The following is a 27,268-nucleotide window of genomic DNA, read 5'->3' on the forward strand; positions in this document are numbered from 1 at the left end:
TTATCCCGTACTTGGACAATCTCCTTATAAAGGCAAGGTCCAAGGAGCAGTTGTTAGTCGGAGTAGCACTATCTCGGGTAGTGCTACAACAGCACGGCTGGATTCTGAATATCCCAAAGTCGCAGCTGATTCCTACGACGCGTCTGCTGTTCTTGGGCATGATTCTGGACACACAACAGAAGAAGGTGTTTCTCCCGGAGGAGAAGGCCAAGGAGTTGTCATCTCTGGTCAGAGACCTCCTGAACCCAAAACAGGTGTCGGTGCATCACTGCACGCGAGTCCTGGGAAAGATGGTAGCTTCTTACGAAGCAATTCCCTTCGGCAGGTTCCATGCAAGGATCTTTCAGTGGGATCTGTTAGACAAGTGGTCCGGATCGCATCTTCAGATGCATCGGCTGATCACCCTGTCCCCGAGGGCGAGGGTGTCTCTGCTGTGGTGGCTGCAGAGTGCTCATCTTCTCGAGGGCCGCAGATTCGGCATTCAGGACTGGGTCCTGGTGACCACGGAGGCAAGCCTCCGAGGTTGGGGGGCAGTCACTCAGGGAAGAAACTTCCAAGGACAGTGGTCGAATCAGGAGACTTCCCTACACATAAATATTCTGGAACTAAGGGCCATTTACAATGCCCTAAGTCAAGCAGAACCCCTGCTTCAAGACCAACCGGTGCTGATTCAGTCAGACAACATCACGGCGGTTGCCCATGTAAACCGACAGGGCGGCACAAGAAGCAGGATGGCGATGGCAGAAGCCACAAGGATTCTCCGATGGGCAGAGAATCACGTGCTAGCACTGTCAGCGGTGTTCATTCCGGGAGTGGACAACTGGGAAGCAGACTTCCTCAGCAGGCACGACCTCCACCCGGGAGAGTGGGGACTTCATCCAGAAGTCTTCACGCAGATTGTAAACCGTGGGAACGGCCACAGGTGGACATGATGGCGTCCCGCCTCAACAAAAAGCTAAAAAAATATTGCGCCAGGTCAAGAGACCCTCAGGCGATAGCTGTGGACGCACTAGTGACACAGTCTGTGTACCAGTCGGTTTATGTGTTCCCTCCTCTTCCTCTCATACCCAAGATACTGAGGATAGTAAGAAAGAGATGAGTAAGAACTATACTCATCGTTCCGGATTGGCCAAGAAGAACTTGGTACCCAGAACTACAAGAAATGATCTCAGAGGAACCATGGCCTCTGCCTCTCAGACAGGACCTGTTACAGCAGGGTCCCTGTCTGTTCCAAGACTTACCGCGGCTGCGTTTGACGGCATGGCGGTTGAACGCCGGATCCTAACGGAAAAGGGCATTCCAGATGAAGTGATTCCTACGCTGATAAAGGCTAGGAAAGACGTGACAGCACAACATTATCACCGTATATGGCGAAAATATGTTGCTTGGTGTGAGGCCAGGAAGGCCACAACAGAGGAATTTCAGCTGGGTCGATTTCTGCACTTCCTACAGTCAGGAGTGACTATGGGCCTAAAATTGGGATCCATTAAAGTCCAGATTTCGGCCCTGTCTATTTTCTTTCAAAAAGAACTGGCTTCACTGCCTGAAGTTCAGACGTTTGTTAAGGGAGTGCTGCATATTCAGCCCCCTTTTGTGCCTCCAGTGGCACCTTGGGATCTCAACGTAGTGTTGGATTTCCTAAAATCACATTGGTTTGAGTCACTTCAGACCGTGGAGTTGAAGTATCTCACGTAGAAGGTAGTCATGCTGTTGGCCTTGGCCTCAGCTAGGCGTGTGTCAGAATTGGCGGCTTTGTCCTGTAAAACCCCATATCTGATTTTCCATATGGACAGGGCAGAATTGAGGACTTGTCCCCAATTTCTCCCTAAGGTGGTATCAGCGTTTCATTTGAACCAACCTATTGTGGTGCCTGCGGCTACTCGGGACTTGGAGGATTCCAAGTTGCTGGACGTAGTCCGGGCCCTGAAAATCTATGTTTCCAGGATGGCTAGAGTCAGAAAAACTGACTCGCTATTTATCCTGCATGCACCCAACAAGCTGGGTGCTCCTGCTTCAAAGCAGACTATTGCTCGCTGGATCTGTAGCACGATTCAACTTGCACATTCTGCGGCTGGACTGCCGCATCCTAAATCAGTAAAAGCCCATTCCACGAGGAAGGTGGGCTCTTATTGGGCGGCTGCCCGAGGGGTCTCGGCTTTACAACTTTGCCGAGCTGCTACTTGGTCGGGATCAAACATTTTTGCAAAATTCTACAAGTTTAATACCCTGGCTGAGGAGGACCTTGAGTTTGCTCATTCGGTGCTGCAGAGTCATCCACACTCTCCCGCCCGTTTGGGAGCTTTGGTATAATCCCCATGGTCCTTACGGAGTTCCCAGCATCCACTAAGACGTCAGAGAAAATAAGAATTTACTCACCGGTAATTCTATTTCTCGTAGTCCGTAGTGGATGCTGGGAGCCCGTCCCAAGTGCGGACTTTCTGCAATACATGTATATAGTTATTGCTTAACTATAGGGTTATTGTTATGAGCCATCTGTTGAATGAGGCTCGGTTGTTGTTCATAGTGTTAACTGGGTATAGTTATCACAAGTTGTACGGTGTGATTGGTGTGGCTGGTATGAGTCTTACCCTGGATTCCAAATCCTTTCCTAGTAATGTCAGCTCTTCCGGGCACAGTTTCCCTAACTGAGGTCTGGAGGAGGGGCATAGAGGGAGGAGCCAGTGCACACCAGATATAGTACCTAATCTTTCTTTTAAGAGTGCCCAGTCTCCTGCGGAGCCCGTCTATTCCCCATGGTCCTTACGGAGTTCCCAGCATCCACTACGGACTACGAGAAATAGAATTTCTCTAACGTCCTAAGTGGATGCTGGGGACTCCGTAAGGACCATGGGGAATAGCGTCTCCGCAGGAGACTGGGCACAAAAGTAAAGCTTTAGAACTACCTGGTGTGCACTGGCTCCTCCCCCCATGACCCTCCTCCAAGCCTCAGTTAGATTTTTGTGCCCGAACGAGAAGGGTGCACACTAGGTGGCTCTCCTGAGCTGCTTAGTGAAAAGTTTAGTTTTAGGTTTTTTATGTTCAGTGAGACCTGCTGGCAACAGGCTCACTGCATCGAGGGACTAAGGGGAGAAGAAGCGAACTCGCCTGCGTGCAGAGTGGATTGGGCTTCTTAGGCTACTGGACATTAGCTCCAGAGGGACCGATCACAGGCCCAGCCATGGATAGGTCCCAGAGCCGCGCCGCCGGCCCCCTTACAGAGCCAGAAGACAGAAGAGGTCCGGAAAATCGGCGGCAGAAGACGTCCTGTCTTCAACAAGGTAGCGCACAGCACTGCAGCTGTGCGCCATTGCTCTCAGCACACTTCACACTCCGGTCACTGAGGGTGCAGGGCGCTGGGGGGGGGGGGGGCGCCCTGAGACGCAATAAAAACACCTTGGATGGCAAAAAATGCATCACATATAGCTCCTGGGCTATATGGATGAATTTAACCCCTGCCAGAATACACAAAAAAACGGGAGATAAGGCCGCCGAGAAGGGGGCGGAGCCTATCTCCTCAGCACACTGGCGCCATTTTCCCTCACAGCTCCGTTGGATGGAAGCTCCCTGGCTCTCCCCTGCAGTCACTACACTACAGAAAGGGTTAAAAAAGAGAGGGGGGGGCACTAATTACGTGCAGTATTAAAGATACAGCAGCTATAAGGGGAAAAACACTTATATAAGGTTATCCCTATATATATATATATATAGCGCTCTGGTGTGTGCTGGCAAACTCTCCCTCTGTCTCCCCAAAGGGCTAGTGGGGTCCTGTCCTCTATCAGAGCATTCCCTGTGTGTGTGCTGTATGTCGGTACGTTTGTGTCGACATGTATGAGGAGAAAAATGAGTGGAGACGGAGCAGATTGCCTGTAATAGTGATGTCACCCCCTAGGGGGTCGACACCTGAGTGGATGAACTGTTGGAAGGAATTACGTGACAGTGTCAGCTCTGTATAAAAGACAGTGGTTGACATGAGACAGCCGGCTACTCAGCTTGTGCCTGTCCAGACGTCTCATAGGCCGTCAGGGGCTCTAAAGCGCCCGTTACCTCAGATGGCAGATATAGACGCCGACACGGATACTGACTCCAGTGTCGACGGTGAAGAGACAAATGTGACTTCCAGTAGGGCCACACGTTACATGATTGAGGCAATGAAAAATGTTTTACACATTTCTGATAATACGAGTACCACCAAAAAGGGGTATAATGTTCGGTGAGGAAAAACTACCTGTAGTTTTCCTGAATCTGAGAAATTAAATGAGGTGTGTGATGATGCGTGGGTTTCCCCCGATAACAACTGATAATTTCTAAAATGTTATTGGCATTATATCCTTTCCCGCCAGAGGTTAGGGTGCGTTGGGAAACACCCCCTAGGGTGGATAAAGCGCTCACACGCTTGTAAGAACAAGGGCTCTACCCTCTCCTGAGATGGCCGCCCTTAAGGATCCTGCTGATAGAAAGCAGGAGGGTATCCTAAAATGTATTTACACACATACTGGTGTTATACTGCGACCAGCAATCGCCTCAGCCTGGATGTGCAGTGCTGGGTTGGCGTGGTCGGATTCCCTGACTGAAAATATTGATACCCTAGATAGGGACAGTATATTATTGCCTATAGAGCATTTAAAAGATGCATTTCTATATATGCGTGATGCACAGCGGAATATTTGCCGACTGGCATCAAGTCTAAGTGCGTTGTCCATTTCTGCCAGAAGAGGTTTATGGACACGACAGTGGTCAGGTGATGCGGATTCCAAACGGCATTTGGAAGTATTGCCTTATTAAGGGGAGGAGTTATTTGGGGTAGGTCTTTCAGACCTGGTGGCCACGGCAACAGCTGGGAAATCCACGTTTGTACCCCAGGTCGCCTCTCAACATAAGAAGACGCCGTATTATCAGGCGCAGTCTTTTCGTGGGCAAGCGGGCAAAAGGTTCCTCATTTCTGCCCCGTGACAGAGGGAGAGGAAAAAAGGCTGCAGAAATCAGCCAGTTCCCAGGAACAGAAACCCTCTCCCGCCTCTGCCAAGCCCTCAGTATGACGCTGGGGCTTTACAAGCAGAATCAGGCACGGTGGGGGCCCGTCTCAATGAATTTCAGCGCGCAGTGGGCTCACTCGCAAGTAGACCCCTGGATCCTTCAGGTGATATCTCAGGGGTACAAATTGGAATTCGAGACGTCTCCCCCTCGCCGTTTCCTAAAGTCGGCTTTAACGATGTCTCCTTCTGACAGGGAGGCAGTTTTGGAAGCCATTCACAAGCTGTATTCCCAGCAGGTGATAATCAAGGTACCCCTCCTGCAACAGGGAACGGGGTATTATTCCACACTGTTGTGGTACCGAAGCCGGACAGCTCGGTGAGACCGATTCTAAATCTAAAATCTTGAACACTCTCATACGGAGGTTCAAATTCAACATTGAGTCACTCAGAGCAGTGATTGCGAACCTGGAAGAAGGGGACTACATGATGTCTCGGGACATCAAGGATGCTTACCTTCATGTCCCAATTTATCCTTCTCACCAAGGGTACCTCAGGTTTATGGTACAGAACTGTCACTATCCGTTTCAGACGCTGCCGTATGGATGGTCCACGGCACCCCGGGTCTTTACCAAGGTAATGGCCGAAATGATGATACTCCTTCGAAGGAAGGGAATTTTAGTTATCCCTTACTTGGACGATTCCCTGATAAGGGTAAGATCCAGGGAACAGTTGGAGGTCGGTGTAGCACTATCTCAGGTAGTGTTGCGGCAGCACGATTGGATTCTCAATATTCCAAAATCGCAGCGGATTCCGACGACTCGTCTTCTGTTCTTAGGGATGATCCTGGACACAGTCCAGAAAAAGGTGTTTCTCCCGGAGGAGAAAGTCAGGGAGTTATCCGAGCTAGTCGGGAACCTCCTATAACCGAGCCAAGTCTCAGTACATCAATGAAATGGTTCTGGGAAAAATGGTGGCTTCCTACGAAGCAATCCCATTCGGCAGATTCCACGCAAGAACTTTCCAGTGGGACCTGATGGACAAATGGTCCGGGTCGCATCTTCAGATGCATCAGCGGATAACCCTGTCACCAAGCACAAGGGTGTCTCTCCTGTGATGGTTGCAGAGTGCTCATCTTCTAGAGGGCCGCACATTCAGGACTGGGTCCTGGTGACCACGGATGCCAGCCTGCGAGGCTGGGGAGCAGTCACACAGGGAAGGAATTTCCAGAGCTTATGGTCAAGCCTGGAGACATCACTTCACATAAATATCCTGAAGCTAAGGGCCATTTACAATGCTCTAAGCTCAGCAAGACCTCTGCTTCAAGGTCACCCGGAGTTGATCCATTCGGACAACATCACGGCAGTCACCCACGTAAACAGACAGGGTGACACAAGAAGCAGGAGGGCAATGGCAGAAGCTGCAAGGATTCTTCGCTGGGCGGAAAATCATGTGATAGCACTGTCAGCAGTATTCATTCCGGGAGTGGACAACTGGGAAGCAGACTTCCTCAGCAGACACGACCTCCACCCGGGAGAGTGGGGACTTCACCCAGAAGTCTTCCACATGTTTATAAAACTCGACAAGTATTGCGCCAGGTCAAGGGACCCTCAGGCAATAGCTGTAGACGCTCTGGTAACACAGTGGGTGTACCAGTCAGTGTATGTGTTCCCTCCTCTGCCTCTCATACCCAAGGTACTGAGAATTATAAGATGGAGAGGAGTAAGCACTATATTCGTGGCTCCGGATTGGCCAAGAAGGACTTGGTAACCGGAACTTCAAGAGATGCTCACGGAGGATCCGTGGCCTCTACCTCTAAGAAGGGACCTGCTCCAGCAAGGACCCTGTCTGTTCCAAGACTTACCGCTGCTGCGTTTGACGGCATGGCGGTTGAACGCCGGATCCTGAAGGAGAAAGGCATTCCGAATGAAGTCATTTCTATCCTGATCAAAGCCAGGAAAGATATAACCGCAAAACATTATCACCGCATTTGGCGAAAATATGTTGCGTGGTGCGAGGCCAGTAAGGCCCCGACGGAGGAATTTTCAACTAGGTCGATTCCTACATTTCCTGAAAACAGGAGTGTCTATGGGCCTGAAATGGGGGTCCATTAAGGTTCACATTTCGGCCCTGTCAATTTTCTTCCAAAAAGAACTAGCTTCAGTCCCTGAAGTTCAGACGTTTGTGAAAGGGGTACTGTATATACAGCCTCCTTTTGTGCCTCCAGTGGCACCTTGGGATCTAAATGTAGTTTTTGGGTTCCAAAAGTCACATTGGTTTGAACCACTTAAATATGTGGAGTTAAAATATCTCACATGGAAAGTGGTCATGCTGTTGGCCCTGGCCTAGGCCAGGTGCGTGTCAGAATTGGCGGCTTTATCCTGTAAAAGCCCTCATCTGATTTTCCATTCGGACAGGGCGGAATTGAGGACTTGTCCTCAGTTTCTCCCTAAGGTGGTTTTCAGCGTTTCACCTGAATCAACCTATTGTGGTGCCTGCGGCTACTAGGGACTTGGAGGACTCCAAGTTGCTAGACGTTGTCAGAGCCCTGGAAATATAGGTTTCCAGGACGGCTGGAGTCAGAAAATCTGACTCGGTATTTATTCTGTATGCACCCAACAAGCTGGGTGCTCCTGCTTCTAAGCAGACTATTGCTCGTTGGATTTGTAGTACAATTCAGCTTGCACATTCTGTGGCAGGCCTGCCACAGCCAAAATCTGTAAAAGCCCATTTTACAAGGAAGGTGGGCTCATCTTGGGCGGCTGCCCGAGGGGTCTCGGCTTTACAACTTTGCCGAGCAGCTACTTGGTCAGGAGCAAATACGTTTGTAAAATTATACAAATTTGATACCCTGGCTGAGGAGGACCTGGAGTTCTCTCATTTGGTGCTGCAGAGTCATCCGCACTCTCCCGCCCGTTTGGGAGCTTTGGTATAATCCCCATGGTCCTTACGGAGTCCCCAGCATCCACTTAGGACGTTAGAGAAAATAAGAATTTACTTACCGATAATTCTATTTCTCGTAGTCCGTAGTGGATGCTGGGCGCCCATCCCAAGTGCGGATTGTCTGCAATACTGGTACATAGTTATTGTTACCAAAAAATCGGGTTATTGCTGTAGTGAGCCATCTTTTCTAGAGGCTCCTCTGTTATCATGCTGTTAACTGGGTTTAGATCACAAGTTATATGGTGTGATTGGTGTGGCTGGTATGAGTCTTACCCGGGATTCAAAATCCTTCCTTATTGTGTACGCTCGTCCGGGCACAGTATCCTAACTGAGGCTTGGAGGAGGGTCATGGGGGGAGGAGCCAGTGCACACCAGGTAGTTCTAAAGCTTTACTTTTGTGCCCAGTCTCCTGCGGAGCCGCTATTCCCCATGGTCCTTACGGAGTCCCCAGCATCCACTACGGACTACGAGAAATAGAATTATCGGTAAGTAAATTCTTATTTACCGGTGAGTAAATTCTTATTATTTATACATTAATAATTGCATATATACTGAAGTGCCATAATTCATGGGATAGCAGCATGTAAAGGTAGTGGTAGGTGGCACCACCGTACTGTGACATCTTGGAAGTGCCCAGACCTGGATCACTTGTAATCTGACCTATTCTGAGTCAGTTTGAACACTGGCTAGGCTTCTCCTGTCAAGGCAACGTGAATTATTGGAACTCTAATGGGGCATGATGATAGTGGGTGCACGACGAATAAGACTTTCCATTTCCCAGATATGTGGGCATTCAATATTCCTCGATCTATGGTGTCACGTGTACCGGGAATACTTCATGGAAGGTATTACCACCCACTGTGGGCAGAGCAGTGGGCGACCACGGGTGCTTAATAATCTTGGCAGAATTGTCCGTGGTAATAGATGATAATCAACGCTGGCTCAAATAACATCCACATTCAGTACAGGACGTACCAGGCGCATATCCAGCAGGTCAGTGCAGCATTCTTTAGCTTCCATGGAATATGGTCGCCGAATACCCTCCAGAATGCCCCTGTTAACACTGCCGGACACAGCAATAACATGGGCTTGTGTATCGTCGCTAATTGGAACCTGGAGGACTGGCAACATGTTGCGTGATCCGATGAGTCACAGTTCCAGTTGTTTTGGGCTGATGGTAGGGTTCAGGTGGTGCCGACCCCATGAGGCCAAGATTCCCATTTGTCAGTAAGGCACCGTGCAGGCTGCTGGTGGTTCCATAATGATGTGGGTTGAGTTCACTGGTCCATCTGAACACATCATTAACTGGTAACCGATACTTTGCATTGCTTGATGAACATTTGCAGCCCTTCATGCACCCGCACAATGATGGAATTTTCCAGCAAGATAATGTACCGTGTCATTGGTCCCCAGTTGTCCAGAATTGATTTGAGAAGCATTCTGGAGCGTTCCGATGAATAGTATGGCCACAACGTTTTCCTGACATGGAGAGGTCCATACGCACCTAAGATCCTGCACCTACAAATATTACAGAGCTCTGGAAAGCTATCCAGACAGCATGTGTCAACATCTCTCCAGAGGTCTTCCGTTCACTTATGAAATTGGGATGCAGTTAAGTTCCCAACAGTCGGGATCCTGGCGATCGAAATACCAATGCCAGTATCCCGACAGCAGTCAAAATCCCACCCGTGGCTAGTGGTACACGCCACTACCCGAGGGGGGATATAAAAGAGCAGCAAGCTGTGCTCGATGTTGGGATTGCGGAGTCGGTATTTTGATCGCCGGTATCCTGACTGTCTGGAACTAAACTGCATCCCAATTTACAAGTGAATGGAAGACCTCTGGAGAGATGTTGACGCATGCTGTCTGGATACAGTAGTTTTCCAGAGCTCCCTAATATTTGTAGGTGCGGGAATCGATGCTGCATTTCGCTGGAATAGGGGGTACATGATACTAGGCACCTATCCCATGACTTGCCACTACAGTGTAAATTTCTCTTGTACACTATCCTAAACTGAATGGATAAATGCCATCTGGTAAATAATAATGTTACAAATGTAAGTTGTGGTAACACCACTGTTACTGAAGCATTCACAGATCACAACAAAGACTGAATAATACTCAGCAGAGATAATTTATTATAATGCTGTTTCATAATGATCTTAGATCAAATGGAAACAGACTCTGATGAGCCTTACAAGTAGAAATAAGACATTTATCCTGTAGCTCACAACGTCATCTATTTCTACCCAATAATTACTGGTGCAATGAGTTCACTATAGAGTACATGGAAGACTATAAAGGGTTAATCCACTATTGACCAAAGCTGTGTAACAGCTGATCTTTGTAAATTAAGGATAATGTGAACATAAGGTTCACTGTTCAGTCACATGTTTGTGATGGGTGGTCTTCAGTATGCCGGCGGTCGGGCTCCCGGCGACCAGCATACCGGCGCCGGGAGCCCGACAGCCAGCATACCAACACTTATTCTCCCTCGTGGGGGTCCACGACCCCCCTGGAGGGAGAATAAAATAGTGTGGCACGCGTAGCGCGCCACTGTGCCCGTAGCGTGGCGAGCGCAGCGAGCCCGCAAGGGGCTCATTTGCGCTCGCCACACTGTCGGTCGGGCTCCCGGCGCCGGTATGCTGGTCGCCGGGAGCCCGGCCGCCGGCATATCGTAGTGAACCCGTTTGTGATGTACATGCTCAGTAATAAGATAACCTAAGCCTTGTTTATGTATAAAATCCTGCCACCAGGTCAATGTATTCACCAACTGGAAAGGTTACAGCTCAGTGCAAGCGGTTGTGCTATTCTTGTGTTACAGCAGTGTTGATGGCAAAGCTATTTCTTTTGGTCAGTTAGCATAGACATAGAAACTGTGCTATAGTCATTATTAATCTTCACATAGCACCCGGATGTTAACACTACCTTATTGATCTTCATAATAACAAAACAAAAACTCTCTGGAAACATAGAAACGGCTAGATACAATATATTTAGTCTTTAATCCAACAGTGCCATTGAATTTTGCCACTATTTTTTTTTTTTTTTTTTGAGGTTTCATCAAAGGATAATTTTCTGGTCTGCACCCACTTAGGCCTTAATACAGTTCACGGTACCTGTGAGCTTTTGCATTCCTTGAAGGCCAATCTCCATATCTATTTTCTGACACTCAGCACTTTTGTTATATGAGGTATGTCCCTGTTTATTGAAGTTTTTGTTCAGGAGATAAGCAGGTGGTTGAGGATTGCCTAGTGCTTATTTTAGCCACACCCCTTGTTTTGTGTGCGCAGTGCACACTGCTTGTTTTTTGGGATGCACACGGTGGAAGATAAAGAACAAAGTAGGTCCAACAATGTCTGACGTCCAGCAGAGTAATGTTGTTGAGTTTGGCTGTCATGAGAGAGCCCCCCTCCCACATTTTATCTTTCCATTTCTGTAAATGTTACTCAGAATTCACACGCTTGCTTATGCAGCCATGTAGTTTGGTCATGATGTCACAGGGAGAAGACTACTGTTTAGTGATATTTGTACTTGTTGAAAAGTATAGTTTATTGCCACAACTGGTATGCATGTAGTTTTGTAATTACAGACTGCCTCACCATCACTGAAATTTGAGAAGTAATACAACTCATAAACCACCCCTTGTAGTCAAAGTTGCTTCTATAATAAGGTTGTCTGTATAATACAAAGATTACTCCAAAACACAGACAGTTCTTAGGCTATATTAACTTTATTAAATATGCCATTATAGGGGGGCGTGGCTACGATGGCCATGGAGTAGCACGTACTGTGCTGAGCTCTCCTGCCTGAATATCCTTTTGCATATCCTGACGGCTCCCCCCCCCCCCGGGGTTCATGGGTGCCCTGGACCTGCCTTACCGTTTGGTGGACCCATCAGAGTGTCTCTGTCCCTGATCTGCTGTCCTGCCTGTGTGACTGGCCGCCGGGACGGCTTCGGCCTGGATTCTACTGCGCCACGTGGGACGCGGTGTCCGTGACGGCGGGGATCGAGCGCTGCCTCTGCAGGGTCTGTCGGGCTCCCGGGGAGTGATCTGCGGTGGTGTGCGCTCTCTGCCCTCCTCCCTTCTGCTGCCTGAGTGCGGTCTCCCCTGCTCCGGCCGCGGCTGCCCGCGCTACTTCCGGTCGGCGGCTGGGAGACGTGCACGGACTTCACCTCCTGGTCTCCTGCTAGGCTGAGCATGCCCCCCCCCCCCGCTTCTCCCTGTGTCTGATATCTCCTGCCTGTTGCTGACGCAGGAGGGGCCACGCTGCTGCTGCTGCTGCCTTGGATACGAAGCTCCACAAATCAGGCCACATATAAAGTGCCTCCCAGGTGCTTCCAGCTGCAGTCATTGAGAACCACTGAGCATGCCCCCCCCCCCCGCTTCTCCCTGTGTCTGATATCTCCTGCCTGTTGCTGACGCAGGAGGGGCCACGCTGCTGCTGCTGCTGCCTTGGATACGAAGCTCCACAAATCAGGCCACATATAAAGTGCCTCCCAGGTGCTTCCAGCTGCAGTCATTGAGAACCACTGCTGGGGCTGACATTTTGGTTTTTCCCCTCTACAGTCCACTGGAGTGTGCATGAGTCAGAGGTGCTCCACTGTGGGGTGTCATTCATATTGGGCTGCACGGAGGCCCCCCCTTCTCATCTCCCCTCCAGTGCTGCATGTGGGGCTTGGGAGATGGTGAATTAAGCTCTCACCCCTAGTCATTATCTGCTCAATACTCCCGGCTCACAGCTCCCCCTGCTGCATATTTATTGCCTGAAATATAGGGCTGTGAATTTTTCTCTTTTCATTATATATATCCGGCTGGAGGCTGCTGGCCCACCATTGTGTGTTTCCTGATTTGTTGATATAGCACTGACTGGAAGACTGCCTACTTGTCTTACCATAACTCTCCCATATAGTGCAGCAATTCCCCTTGGGGGTGAATATAACGAATATTATGGGGAAAACTTCTCAGGCAGCGGCCAAGCTTGAAAAATACGCAAGAAATCCTCCTGCACAAAATAAGAGAATGGGGGGGGGTCACAGAATGGTTCCTCTCCTCCCTCTCTGGCTACAAGTGCTGGCTCCAACCCCCCTGAAGCTTCAGAGGATGCTATCCAAAGGGTACTGGATGCAGTTAATGCCAGCGAAGGCAGGCTGGCCGACAAGATCACTCAGGTGCAATCGGATCTCTCTTTAATCCATCAGGATCTACAACGCGTTAGAGAGAGAGAGTGGGGGAGGCGGAAACCCGTATTTCTACTTTTGAGGACACTGTGGCTCCTCTTGGCCGACGCACCACTGCCCTTGAATCCCAGATGACGGAGGTGCAGAAAAAGTTGACCGATATGGAGGCGCGTCTGAGACGGAATAACATTCGGTTTGTGGGCCTGCCTGAGAGGGAAGAGAGATGCACCTGAGCGGTTTTTGGAGAAGTGGCTTCTAGATTTCTTTGGGACGGATGCTTTTACGTCACACTATGCGGTGAAGCGAGCACATAGAGTCCCTATGCGGCCACTACCGCCGGGTGCTCCTCCCCGAACATTTATAGCTAAATTCCTACACTTCAAGGATCGGGACATGGTTCTAACCCTGGCACGCACCAAGGGCCACTCAAGTGGAATGGTACACGGATCTCGGTGTTTCCTGATTTTGCGGTCGACATCCAGAAGGAGAGAGCCCAATTCCTTCCAATCAAGAGACGTCTTCGAGAGCTCAATCTCCCTTATGCTATGCTCTTTCCCTCAAAGTTGCGGGAGGAGAGACAAAATTCTTTCTGACCCCGCGGGAGGCGGCGACATGGCTTGACCGGCAGTTCTCGGCCGGGTGCGCTCTGGCAAATGACTGAGTGTCACGATTACCCACGGATTGAGCTGCGATATATGTCCTCAAATATTTTGTGTCTACAGTTATTCTATTAATGTTTGTTGACTTTTTCCTTTTAGGGGGCCTTTAATGGTAGTATACTGAATGTTGCACTTGCTGTTGGGTCCCTGCTTGGTCGGGGGGTTGGGTGCTGTTTTGGCCCTGGGGGGGTTAGGTTATGGTGGGGGAGCAATGCCTGCCCTTGGCCACTGTATTTTTTTTTTTTGGTCCTCTTTACTAGTTGTTTAGTTGTTGGCAGGTTTTTTTGGGGTTAGGTATGCCACAGTTCGGGCCGGTATACAGGGTGGGGGATTGTATGGGGGGGGGGGGGAAGGGAGGATTTAATGGGTTGATGTTTTTTATGCATTGCTGTTGCGACATGTTTAGCGACATTTTTCGTGGGCAGTTACTTTCCTGTCTATTTAGGATACCTTCAATGTTTTGGGCACATTTAACACTTAGTGCTACTATGTATTATGGCATCACTTAGTCTAAAAATTTTATCCTGGAATGTGCGGGGCATTAATGATAAAATTTAAAGGGCCCTGGTGCTTCGACAAATTAGGCAGTACTCCGCAGATGTTATTTGCCTTATGGAGACGCACCTGGAGGGAGCCAAAGTTCTATCACTTAAAAAGCCGTGGATAGGGTGGTCGTACCACTCCACTTATACCTCCCATTCCAGAGGCGTCTCCATCCTGATCCGCAGATCTGTCCCATTTGTTCTAGGCCAGGTACAGGTGGACCGGTGGGGAAGATATATTTTTCTTAACTGTCAGATAAATTCCATGTCTTTATTATTGTTGGCTATTTACATTCCTCCACCAGACTCCCCGGAGGTTCTACGCAAAGCTGCTGATTTTATGTCCCTTTACCCCAACATTCCCACTGTTTGCATTGGGGATTTTAATAATGTCATGGATCTCAGAGTGGATAGATTTAGCACCAATGTCACTGTGCCTCGTCCACGTCCGGGTAACTTTCCTCTGTTAGTGGAGGGTATGGGCCTGGTGGACGTCTGGAGAGCACGGCATCCGGCTGCTCGCCAGTTCTCCAGCTTCTCCCCTACTTACTCCTCCGTTTCTAGGATTGATATGGCCCTGGTCTCCCCCTGTATGATTCCCAAAATTGATGATGTCCAATATGCAACTAGAGGTATCTCTGACCACTCTCCAATACTGTTGAATCTGGATGCTGGGGGTTCCCGTGGGCAGTTGTTTTGGAAATTTAACTCATTCTGGCTTTCACAGATGGGCACTGGAGCGGAGCTTGAGCTTGCATGGCGGAAGTTCTTGGAGCTAAACGGGGTTACTGCTGGCCCAGCAATCCTCTGGGATTCATTTATACGAGGTTCCTTAATTAGACGGGTTGCTACTTTAAAAAATAGCTACAAACGCCAGGAAATGGAACTTGAAGCGTCCTGTAGGTCCCTAGAAATCCAATATTTGCAAGATGGATTAGTTGCCTCCAAGGACGCATGGTTGCTTGCGCAGCCCAAATGGAGGAACTGTCTTTCTGATAAAGCCAAATACCGGTTACTGTATGCCCAACACTCTTATTATGCTACGGGCGATAGACCTGGTACTTATCTAGCACATTTAGCGGCGGCAGATAAATTCTCTAATACTGTCCTTGCGATAGGCGGGGATGATGGTGTAACTTATGTAAAAACCCCGGAAATAGCGGACCAATTTTTTGCTTATTATAAAAGTCTGTATAGTACGAGATTATCGGTGGATTTAACGGAAATAAATGAGTATCTTGCTGGTATACCATTGCCCTCGCTCTCTAATGTGGCAGCTGAATTCCTTGATTCCCCTTTGTCATTGACGGAAATTGAAATAGCCATCAAGTCATTTCCTGGAGGCAAGGCACCAGGGCTAGATGGACTTCCCATTGATCTATATAAGAAACATATTGACTTTTATGGCCCTAAATTGCTTACTCTGTTCAATGAATTGTTGGAGTTGGGTTCGCTGCCAGATTCTATGACTGAGGCTTTGATAATAGTGCTATTGAAGCCGGATAAGAATCCAGAGCGTGTAGATTCATATAGACCTATCTCGCTACTTACAACTGATGTCAAGGTCTTAGCAAAGATCCTGGCACTTAGACTGAACTCCGTTATTACCCAAATTATACACACAGATCAGACCGGTTTTGTGCCGGGGCGGTCCACTTAACTAACCTTAGGCGCTTGTTCACGCACTTACAGGGCCCTCGCGGGGACGCCGACACTTCTGTTGTAGTGTCCCTTGACGCTGCTAAAGCTTTTGATTCAGTGGAGTGGGCGTTCTTGTGGGGGTCTATGGCCCGCTTCGGTATTGGACCATGCTTTATACGGTGAGGCAGACTTTCTAAGTCGCCACGATCTCCACCCTGGGGAGTGGGGCCTACACCCTCAGGTGTTTCAACAGATCGACAGGTGGGGTAGCCCCCAGATTGACATGATGGTGTCTCACCTCAACAAGAAACTTTGCTGCTATTGCCCACGAACCAGAGACCCTCAGGCGTGCGCAGTGGATGCACTGACGTCGCCTTGGCCTTACCAGCTGGTCTACGTATTTCCTCCGATTCCGTTGATCCCAAAGGTGCTCAAGAGGATCCGGCATCAAGGAGTACAAGCAATTCTGCATGTCCCAGAGAGCGTGGTACGCGGTTCTTCTGGGCATGTCCATAGAAGACCCTTGGCCTCTGACAGTAAGAAGGGATCTTCTTCAGCGAGGTCCGTTCGTCTACCCGGACTTATGGCGGCTTTGTTTGACGGCATGGAAGTTGAGCGGAACATACTAGCTCACAAGGGTCTTTCCAAGATGGTTATTGCAACTGTGGTGCAAGCCAGGAAACCTGTGATGTCAAAACACTATCATCATATCTGCTGGAGATATGTCTCCTGGTGCGAGGAACGCACATATCCATCTGCCGAATTCCACTTTGGAAGATTCATTAGTTTCCTGCAGGCTGGTGTGGATAAAGGCTTATGCCTGGGATCCATTAAGGTCCAGATTTCAATCTTCTTCCAAAATGCTGCCTGAAGTTCAGACCTTCTTGCAAGGGGTGCTTCACATACAACATTTGGATGTGGTGTTACAATTTCTGCAGTCCTCCTGATTTGACCTCTGATGACAGTGAAAGACAAGTACCTCACGTGGAAGACAGTGATGTTACTGGCCCTGGTCTCTGTGTGTCTCGGAATTGGGGGCCTTATTGTGTAAAAGTCCTTACTTGGTCTTTTACGAGAACAGAGCGGAGCTCCGGACTAGACAGCAGTTCCTGCCGAAGGTAGTCTCCGTGTTTCACTTGAATCAGCCTATTGTGATCCTGTGCAGTTCTGGCACTTCTGCCCCTCCGGAGGCATTGGATGTGGTGCGAGCCTTGAAGATCTATGTCAATAGGGCGGCTCGGATCAGAAAGACTGATTCCTTGTTCGTGCTGTATGATGCACAAAAAAAGGGTTGCCCTGCTTCAAAGCAGTCCATTACGCGTTGGCTTAGGCTTACTATCCATCAGGCCTATGTGTCGGCAGCCTTACCTGTTCCACAGTTTTCTGAAGGCCCACTCTACAAGATCGGTGGGGTCTTCCTGGGCGGCTGCCAGTGGATTCTCAGCCCTGCTACTGTGCCGAGCGGCTACCTGGTCGGGGAAGAACACCTTTGTGAAGTTCTACAAGTTTGATACCCTGGCCAAAGAGGATACCCAGTTTGGGCAGGCAGTGCTGCAGATGTCTCTCTGCATGTTCTCGACCGTTCTGGAAGTTTTGGGACGTCCCCATCGTATTAATGTGTCACCAGAATCCCTTATGGATGCTAGAGAAAATAGGATTTTAATACCTACCGGTAAATCCTTTTCTCGTAGTTCATAAGGGATATTGGGCGCCTGCCTTTGTGCGGCTACTTTCTGCAGGTTCTCTGTTATGTGTTACCTGTTCAGCTGTTGCTGTTTATGTTGCCAACTGTTACTGGCCAAGTTATGTTATTGTGTGCTGATGTGTAAATCTCACCACACTTGTTATGTTCCTCTCAATTATGTTATTTCTCCTCCAGCACTGTTTTACCTATAACTGCCTGTAGGAGTGGGCATAGAGGGGAGGAGCCAGCGCACCCTGTGAAGAAATTTAAAGTGCACTGGCTCCTTTGGACCCCGTCTATACCCATCGTACTAATGTTTCCCCAAATCACTTATGGACTATGAGATAAGGATTTACCGGTAGGTATTTAAAATCCTACTTTTATTTATATAACCCTTCCTTCAATAAGAGTCAAGGTCCTTAACATACAATATCCCTGGAGATGAGATGCCGGCTGTTACTATACCGACAGCGGCATCCCGTTTGGTGGAATACTAGCAGCGAGTCCCCTTGCGCGCGCCACTCTTCAGGTTCGGTGGTGAGCTTTGCTCACCACAGGTTCTACACCCACTCGGTTGGTGGCGTTGGCCCAGCAACAGAGTGGGAATACCTGGCGGGTGTCGGGTTCCGGCTGTAGATATATTACTGGGACAGCCGGTAAAGTGAAAATAATCTAGTACAGAAACTATGGACACAATAAAGAGGTTTAGTTTTGCGTAAAAAACAGAGACCATAGAGATAATGCAAAGGGTATGTGACAGGTATTTTGGGTCATCAGTAGCAAGAGTATTCATCCTACCAACGAAGGACCCAGGTAAGGCAGCCTTTAAGGCACACAACATAGGATTACACTGGACAGGATAGGCAATGCCTGGAACTGATGACCTAATGGGAGAGAGAAATACTAGGCGATGTCAGTTCAAGATCATCAGAACCATGTATTTTTCATTCTATACAAAGCACCAGGCAAGGCAGCCATGTTAAGTCTACATTGGTTACAATGTGCGAATGAGCACTACATGGAGATAAAAGGAATGTGTTTTTAAGATTATCTGAACTTTCCATCTGTAGCCATAAGTCTCTGCCGCAACAATCCATTGGGGAATACTTTGGTTACTTACAATGCAGTAGTAACAAACACATGTCAAAGGCGTTTTCATTGATGGTTTATAGCTTACAAGAATCTCCAGGGAGTCTGTATAATCACAGGCTAGGTGGTAGGCCAATACTAGTACTTATAATCTATGAAAGGTGAAGTATTGTAAATGCAAGGTAAAATAGATAATTATAGTTGAATGTTCTTAAAATTAACCACTGTAAATAACAAGTGCATCCGTTTAAGTCAACTTCATGTATCCTTAGAACATAAATTGCGCAATATATAATATTATTGCTTTTAATACTAAAGGTTTTTTTTTTTTTTTAAGTAAGCCACAATAAACTTATTGAATATATAATTCACGGAATAAATATTCTTAATGAAAATGAAATGCTATGTTGAGCAGTAACAGAGGAGGAAGAGTTGTGGAGAATAAGTTTAAGAATTTGGAGCTTTAGGGGTGTGCTTGCCAAAGGCTATAAACACCGTTCTTGTCTTTTCCCAAACCTCCAAATAAATATTAAATAAAGCGCTGCATAACCGGAATCACTTTGTGTTTTTTTATTTTATTCACACAACATTAAGACAAATGACATACATATAACACACACACATAGACCCGGCCAGTATTAAAATTACCTAAAATTAATTAATAATACTCATTAACCCATCAATGCCCAACTTCACAACATACCCTTTAATCCAATTAGGACCTATCAATGATGCATCACTGGTATGTTAATCAATTGATAACATGCATATAATTTAACTGCGGGGCCCCTTATGGCTATAACTTAACCCTCAATTGCTTTACAGTATAAAATGCAACTGGACTATAATCGTCCACAATATGTGACATCCAATGTTCAGTCACAGTTGTGTCCATATAAACAGATGAAAAGACTTTAAGCACATGTGCATCCAGATATTTGGGTTAGTTGATTAGTGTAGCAGCAATGTTCATAACCTAGGTTAATCCACGTTTGGTAAATAAGTCACTATAATCCACCACAATCAACATGGGCATGCAACCATATTTATATACTGCCCTCTAGCTAGGGCTCTCATGATCTGTCCTGGACACTGGTTACTGAGCGGGCTTGTTTAATAGGAATTCTCACCAACCAGCTGATTGTATACTGGATCAGAGTCTCCGCAGCCGACTCCTTCTTTGAATCCCGCCACACCTCAGGTCCGTTTGATATATGTGTCCAGAAATACAGCCAGGTCCATATGCTGTGGACCTCTCTCAACGCGTTTCTCCGCCTGTGAAATCAGCGGCTTCCTCAGGAGAAATATGGTACATACTCCGATTGACCTGTTTAAATAACCCACATGTCATCTATTTCCGGGCGCTATTAAAACGCGCACGCGTTTTATACTGTTATACTGTTTTATACTGTAAACCACTGTTTAACTTATATTGAGGGCTTTCATAGTCCCGTCTGGTGGAAAATCAGGGAGTTCGGATTGTCATTTAATATATATTTCAGTGGGACGGTAACAGTTTTGCATGCATGCTTTGATGGGTGTGTACTTTCCGTGTGTTGCATGATACTGATACAAAGAATATTTAAATATTTTTCTCTGACGTCCTAGTGGATGCTGGGGACTCCGTAAGGACCATGGGGAATAGCGGCTCCGCAGGAGACTGGGCACAACTAAGAAAGATTTAGGACTACCTGGTGTGCACTGGCTCCTCCCTCTATGCCCCTCCTCCAGACCTCAGTTAGAATTTTGTGCCCGGCCGAGCTGGTTGCACACTAGGGGCTCTCCTGAGCTCTTAGAAAGAAAGTATATTTAGGTTTTTTATTTTCAGTGAGATCTGCTGGCAACAGACTCACTGCTTCGAGGGACATAGGGGAGAAGAAGCGAACCTACCTGCTTGCAGCTAGCTTGGGCTTCTTAGGCTACTGGACACCATTAGCTCCAGAGGGATCGAACACAGGCCCAGCCTCGGTCATCCGGAGCCGCGCCGCCGTCCCCCTTGCAGAGCCAGAAGCAAGAAGAACGTCCAGAAAATCGGCGGCTGAAGACTCCGGTCTTCATTAAGGTAGCGCACAGCACTGCAGCTGTGCGCCATTGCTCCCCATGCACACCTCACACTCCGGTCACTGATGGGCGCTGGGAGGGGGGGGGGGCCCTGGGCTGCAATATAAATACCTTAGCTTGGCAAATAAACACATAATATAGTCAGGAAGACTATATATGTGTAAAATCCCCTGCCAAAAATATCCTGAAAAAAGCGGGAGAAGTCCGCCGTGAAGGGGGCGGGGCTATCTCCCTCAGCACACTGGCGCCATTTCCTCTCACAGCTCCACTGGAAGGACGCTCCCCAGGCTCTCCCCTGCAGTTTCCAGGCTCAATAGGGTAAAAAAGAGAGGGGGGGCACTAAATTTAGGCGCAAAATTGTGTATTATAGCAGCTATAGGGGGAAAATCACTGTGTGTAGTGTGTATTCCTGTATTATATAGCGCTCTGGTGTGTGCTGGCATACTCTCTCTCTGTCTCCCCAAAGGACTTTGTGGGGTCCTGTCCTCAGTCAGAGCATTCCCTGTGTGTGTGCGGTGTGTCGGTACGGCTGTGTCGACATGTTTGATGAGGAGGCTTATGTGGAGGCGGAGCAGGTGCCGATAAATGTGATGTCACCCCCTGCGGGGTCGACACCTGAATGGATGGACATGTGGAAGGAATTACGCGACAGTGTCAACTCCTTACATAAAAGGTTTGACGACATAGCAGATGTGGGACAGCCGGCTGCTCAACCCGTGCCTGCCCAGGCGTCTCAAAAGCCATCAGGGGCTCTAAAACGCCCACTACCTCAGATGGCAGATACAGATGTCGACACGGATACTGACTCCAGTGTCGACGACGATGAGACTAGTGTACATTCCAGTAGAGCCATTCGTTATATGATTACGGCAATGAAAAATGTGTTGCACATTTCTGATATTACCCCAGGTACCACAAAAAAGGGTATTATGTTTGGGGAGAAAAAGCTGCCAGTGGTGTTTCCCCCATCTGATGAATTAAATGAAGTGTGTGAAGAAGCGTGGGCTTCCCCCGATAAGAAACTGGTAATTTCAAAAAAGTTACTAATGGCGTACCCTTTCCCGCCAGAGGACAGGTCACGTTGGGAGACATCCCCTAGGGTGGATAAAGCGCTCACACGTCTGTCTAAAAAGGTGGCACTACCGTCTCCGAACACGGCCGCCCTAAAGGAACCTGCGGATAGAAAGCAGGAGGCTATCCTGAAGTCTGTATATACACACTCAGGAATTATACTGAGACCGGCTATTGCTTCAGCATGGATGTGCAGTGCTGCAGCTGCGTGGTCAGATTCCCTGTCAGAAAACATTGATACCCTAGATAGGGACACTATATTGCTAACCGTAGAGCATATTAAAGACGCTGTCTTATACATGAGAGATGCACAGAGGGATATTTGCCGGCTGGCATCTAAAATAAACGCAATGTCCATTTCTGCCAGGAGAGGATTGTGGACTCGGCAGTGGACAGGAGATGCAGATTCTAAAAGGCACATGGAAGTTTTGCCTTACAAGGGTGAGGAGTTGTTTGGGGATGGTCTCTCGGACCTCGTTTCCACAGCGACAGCTGGGAAGTCAGCATTTTTACCCCATGTTCCCTCACAGCCAAAGAAAGCACCGTATTATCAGGTACAGTCCTTTCGGCCCCAGAAAGGCAAGCGGGTTAGAGGCGCGTCCTTTCTGCCCAGAGGCAGAGGTAGAGGGAAAAAGCTGCAACATCCAGCCAGTTCCCAGGAACAAAAGTCCTCCCCCGCTTCCTCTAAGTCCACCGCATGACGCTGGGGATCCACAGGCGGAGCCAGGTACGGTGGGGGCCCGTCTCAAGAACTTCAGCGACCAGTGGGCTCGTTCACGGGTGGATCCCTGGATTCTACAAGTAGTATTTTTAGGGGTACAAGCTGGAATTCGAGACGTCTCCCCCTCGCCGTTTCCTCAAGTCTGCCTTGCCGACAGCTCCCCCGGACAGGGAGGCAGTGCTGGAGGCGATTCACAAGCTGTTTTCTCAGCAGGTGATAATCAAGGTACCCCTCCTTCAACAAGGACGGGGTTACTATTCCATAATGTTTGTGGTACCGAAACCGGACGGTTCGGTGAGACCCATTTTAAATTTAAAATCCTTAACACTTATATAAGAAGGTTCAAGTTCAAGATGGAATCACTCAGGGAGGTGATTGCAAGCCTGGACGAGGGGGATTACATGGTATCACTGGACATCAAGGATGCTTACCTGCATGTCCCCATTTACCCTCCTCACCAGGAGTACCTCAGATTTGTGGTACAGGACTGTCATTACCAATTCCAGACGTTGCCGTTTGGTCTGTCCACGGCACCGAGGGTATTTACCAAGGTAATGGCCGAAATGATGATACTCCTTCGAAAAAAGGGAGTTTTAATTATCCCGTACTTGGACAATCTCCTTATAAAGGCGAGGTCCAGGGAACAGTTGTTGATCGGAGTAGCACTTGCTCGGGAAGTGCTACAACAGCACGGCTGGATCCTGAATTTTCCAAAGTCGCAGCTGGTTCCTACAACGCGTCTACTGTTCCTGGGGATGGTTCTGGACACTGAACAGAAAAAAGTGTTTCTCCCGGAGGAGAAGGCCAAGGAGTTGTCATCTCTAGTCAGAGACCTCCTAAAACCAAAACAGGTGTCTGTGCACCATTGCACGCGAGTCCTGGGAAAGATGGTGGCTTCTTACGAAGCAATTCCTTTCGGAAGGTTCCATGCAAGGATCTTTCAGTGGGATCTGTTGGACAAGTGGTCCGGATCGCATCTTCAGATGCATCGGCTGATAACCCTGTCTCCAAGGACCAGGGTGTCGCTGTTGTGGTGGCTGCAGAGGGCTCATCTTCTAGAGGGCCGCAGATTCGGCATACAGGACTGGGTCCTGGTGACCACGGATGCCAGCCTTCGAGGTTGGGGGGCAGTCACACTGAGAAGAAACTTCCAAGGACTATGGACAAGTCAGGAGACTTCCCTACACATAAATATTCTGGAACTAAGGGCCATTTACAATGCCCTAAGTCAGGCAAGACCCCTGCTTCAACACCAGCCGGTGCTGATCCAGTCAGACAACATCACGGCGGTCGCCCATGTAAACCGACAGGGCGGCACAAGAAGCAGGATGGCGATGGCAGAAACCACAAGGATTCTCCGATGGGCGGAAAATCACGTGATATCACTGTCAGCAGTGTTCATTCCGGGAGTGGACAACTGGGAAGCAGACTTCCTCAGCAGGCACGACCTCCACCCGGGAGAGTGGGGACTTCATCCAGAAGTCTTCAAGCTGATTGTAAATCGCTGGGAACGGCCACAGGTGGACATGATGGCGTCCCGCCTCAACAAAAAGCTAAAAAACTATTGCGCCAGGTCAAGGGACCCTCAGGCGATAGCTGTGGACGCTCTAGTGACACCGTGGGTGTACCAGTCGGTTTATGTGTTCCCTCCTCTGCCTCTCATACCCAAGGTACTGAGAATAATAAGAAGGAGAGGAGTAAGAACTATACTTGTGGTTCCGGATTGGCCAAGAAGAGCTTGGTACCCAGAACTTCAAGAAATGATCTCAGAGGACCCATGGCCTCTGCCGCTCAGACAGGACCTGCTGCTGCAGGGACCCTGTCTGTTCCGAAACTTAGCGCGGCTGCGTTTGACGGCATGGCGGTTGAACGCCGGATCCTGAAGGAAAAGGGCATTCCGGAGGATGTCATCCCTACGCTGATTAAAGCTAGGAAGGAGGTGACCGCAAACCATTATCACCGCATATGGTGAAAATATGTTGCGTGGTGAGGCCAGAAGGGCCCCAACGGAGGAATTTCAGCTGGGTCGATTTCTGCACTTCCTACAGTCAGGGGTGACTATGGGCCTAAAATTGGGTTCCATTAAGGTCCAGATTTCAGCTCTGTCGATTTTTCTTCCAAAAAGAACTGGCTTCACTGCCTGAAGTTCAGACGTTTGTTAAAGGAGTGCTGCATATTCAGCCCCCTTTTGTGCCTCCAGTGGCACCTTGGGATCTCAACGTGGTGTTGAATTTCCTTAAGTCACATTGGTTTGAGCCACTTAAAACCGTGGAACTAAAATATCTCACGTGGAAAGTGGTCATGCTGTTGGCCTTGGCTTCGGCCAGGCGTGTGTCTGAATTGGCGGCTTTGTCATGTAAAAGCCCTTATCTGATTTTCCATATGGATAGGGCGGAATTGAGGACTCGTCCCCAATTTCTTCCTAAGGTGGTATCAGCTTTTCATTTGAACCAACCTATTGTGGTGCCTGCGGCTACTAAGGACTTGGAGGATTCCAAGTTGCTGGACGTAGTCAGAGCCCTGAAAATCTATGTTTCCAGGATGGCTGGAGTCCGGAAAACTGACTCGCTATTTATCCTGTATGCGCCCAACAAGCTGGGTGCTTCTGCTTCAAAGCAGTCTATTGCTCGCTGGATCTGTAGTACGATTCAACTTGCACATTCTGCGGCTGGACTGCCGCATCCTAAATCTATAAAAGCCCATTCCACGAGGAAAGTGGGCTCTTCTTGGGCGGCTGCCCGAGGGGTCTCGGCTTTACAACTTTGCCGAGCTGCTACTTGGTCGGGTTCAAACACATTTGCTAAATTCTACAAGTTTGATACCCTGGCTGAGGAGGACCTTGAGTTTGCTCATTCGGTGCTGCAGAGTCATCCGCACTCTCCCGCCCGTTTGGGAGCTTTGGTATAATCCCCATGGTCCTTACGGAGTCCCCAGCATCCACTAGGACGTCAGAGAAAATAAGAATTTACTCACCGGTAATTCTATTTCTCGTAGTCCGTAGTGGATGCTGGGCGCCCATCCCAAGTGCGGATTGTCTGCAATACTTGTATGTAGTTATTGCCTAACTAAAGGGTTATTGTTTGGAGCCATCTGTTTGAGAGGCACAGTTGTTATTCATACTGTTCACTGGGTATAGTATCACGAGTTATACGGTGTGATTGGTGTGGCTGGTATGAGTCTTACCCGGGATTCCAATATCCTTTCCTTATTGTGTCAGCTCTTCCGGGCACAGTTTCCTAACTGAGGTCTGGAGGAGGGGCATAGAGGGAGGAGCCAGTGCACACCAGGTAGTCCTAAATCTTAGTTGTACCCAGTCTCCTGCGGAGCCGCTATTCCCCATGGTCCTTACGGAGTCCCCAGCATCCACTACGGACTACGAGAAATAGAATTACCGGTGAGTAAATTCTTATTTTTTTTTTAGGCACAGCATAGCAAAACAAAAAATCAAACTTGATGCTTACCAGACCTATGCCATTATATACAAATATACATCCATGTACTGTACCTACATACCCACCGCATACTTTCTTATACCCGTTATTTAGAACTTTCTGCAGTTTCAGTATGTTTTACCGGCGGACAGTATGCCGGCTGTCTATCTCCCGACAGCGGCAGTCCAGCTGCCAGAATGCTGGCAGCGGGGCGAGCGCTAAGAGCCCCCTTGCAGGCACGCTGCATTCGCCACGCTGCGGGCTTGGTGGGTGTTGTGGGAATAGCCCTGGTGAGCCAGGATTTCTGCATCGGTATCCTGACCGCCGGGATCCCGACAGCCGGCAGATTTAACACATACCCTTTTTTCCAATAATAACTGCACTATACCCATCATTTTATATTTCAGTGTCCACCACAGTCACATGACCACTGCCCTGTGTCAGCAAATCAACCTTATGCTTAACCACCATATGCAGTGCTGTGCACATGAGAATATTCTCTTCCGAGCTCCATTGCTCCCCTAAGCCCATCACAGACCCTTTTGTGCAAACTATACAGCCTGTGTCCAATAGTGAAGGCTCATGCCTCTCTCCAGTCTTCTACTTGCCTCTGTCCAATGAAATAACAGCTTGTTTCAATCAATGAAACCATTTAATGTACAGTAGAGTGGTATTTGTTAAGCATTGCTGCTTTGTGTTGTTGTATAGCAACAGCAGTTTCAGTTCATAAAACTATTGCTGCTGTCTCAAGGGAAAGTGAATTCAAGTAGGCAGTATTACTGCTTTCTGTGCCAAGCTGTGAGCCATGGGTTATTGCCTTGCTAGCCAATTATGTCTCGCTGTTTGGAAAGTAGGGTTGTACTGCCGATCAGCATACCGACAGCAGGATCCTGGAGATTAGGTTACTGGCGGGGGGGATAAGGGGAGAGTGCTACGAAGCCCCTTGCGGGCTCGCTGCACTCACCATACACCCGCAAGTGGGAAAAGTCCCTGTCAGTCAGCATGCCGATTGTCGGAATTTCAACCAGGCAGGATTCCAGCGTCTGTATAGTGACCGGCGGTCAGCACAACCACTTCCCATTCTATAATTTATTTTAATAATTTGGCCAGTAAAGACACTGTTCCATTTGGTGTGTTTGAGTAAGAAGAATGGCAGCTGTCTCTTATTTTAAAGTCACCTGTCCGTAGTGGGTGTAGTATGTTATGCTGGCGGTCGGGCTCCCGGCGGCCAGCATACCGGCGCCGGCATACCGACAGCTGGGCGAGCGCTAATG

At 48.6% G+C, this 27,268-nt stretch overlaps 1 protein-coding gene across 1 annotated transcript in view; it reads left to right on the forward strand.

Annotated features, from left to right (window-relative positions):
* SECISBP2L (SECIS binding protein 2 like) overlaps positions 1-27,268 on the forward strand; it is a 197,623-nt gene that overhangs the window by 40,687 nt on the left and 129,668 nt on the right. The window lies entirely within an intron of this gene.

This window comes from Pseudophryne corroboree, chromosome 6, assembly GCF_028390025.1.
Source record: "Pseudophryne corroboree isolate aPseCor3 chromosome 6, aPseCor3.hap2, whole genome shotgun sequence".
Taxonomy (NCBI): Eukaryota; Metazoa; Chordata; class Amphibia; order Anura; family Myobatrachidae; genus Pseudophryne; species Pseudophryne corroboree.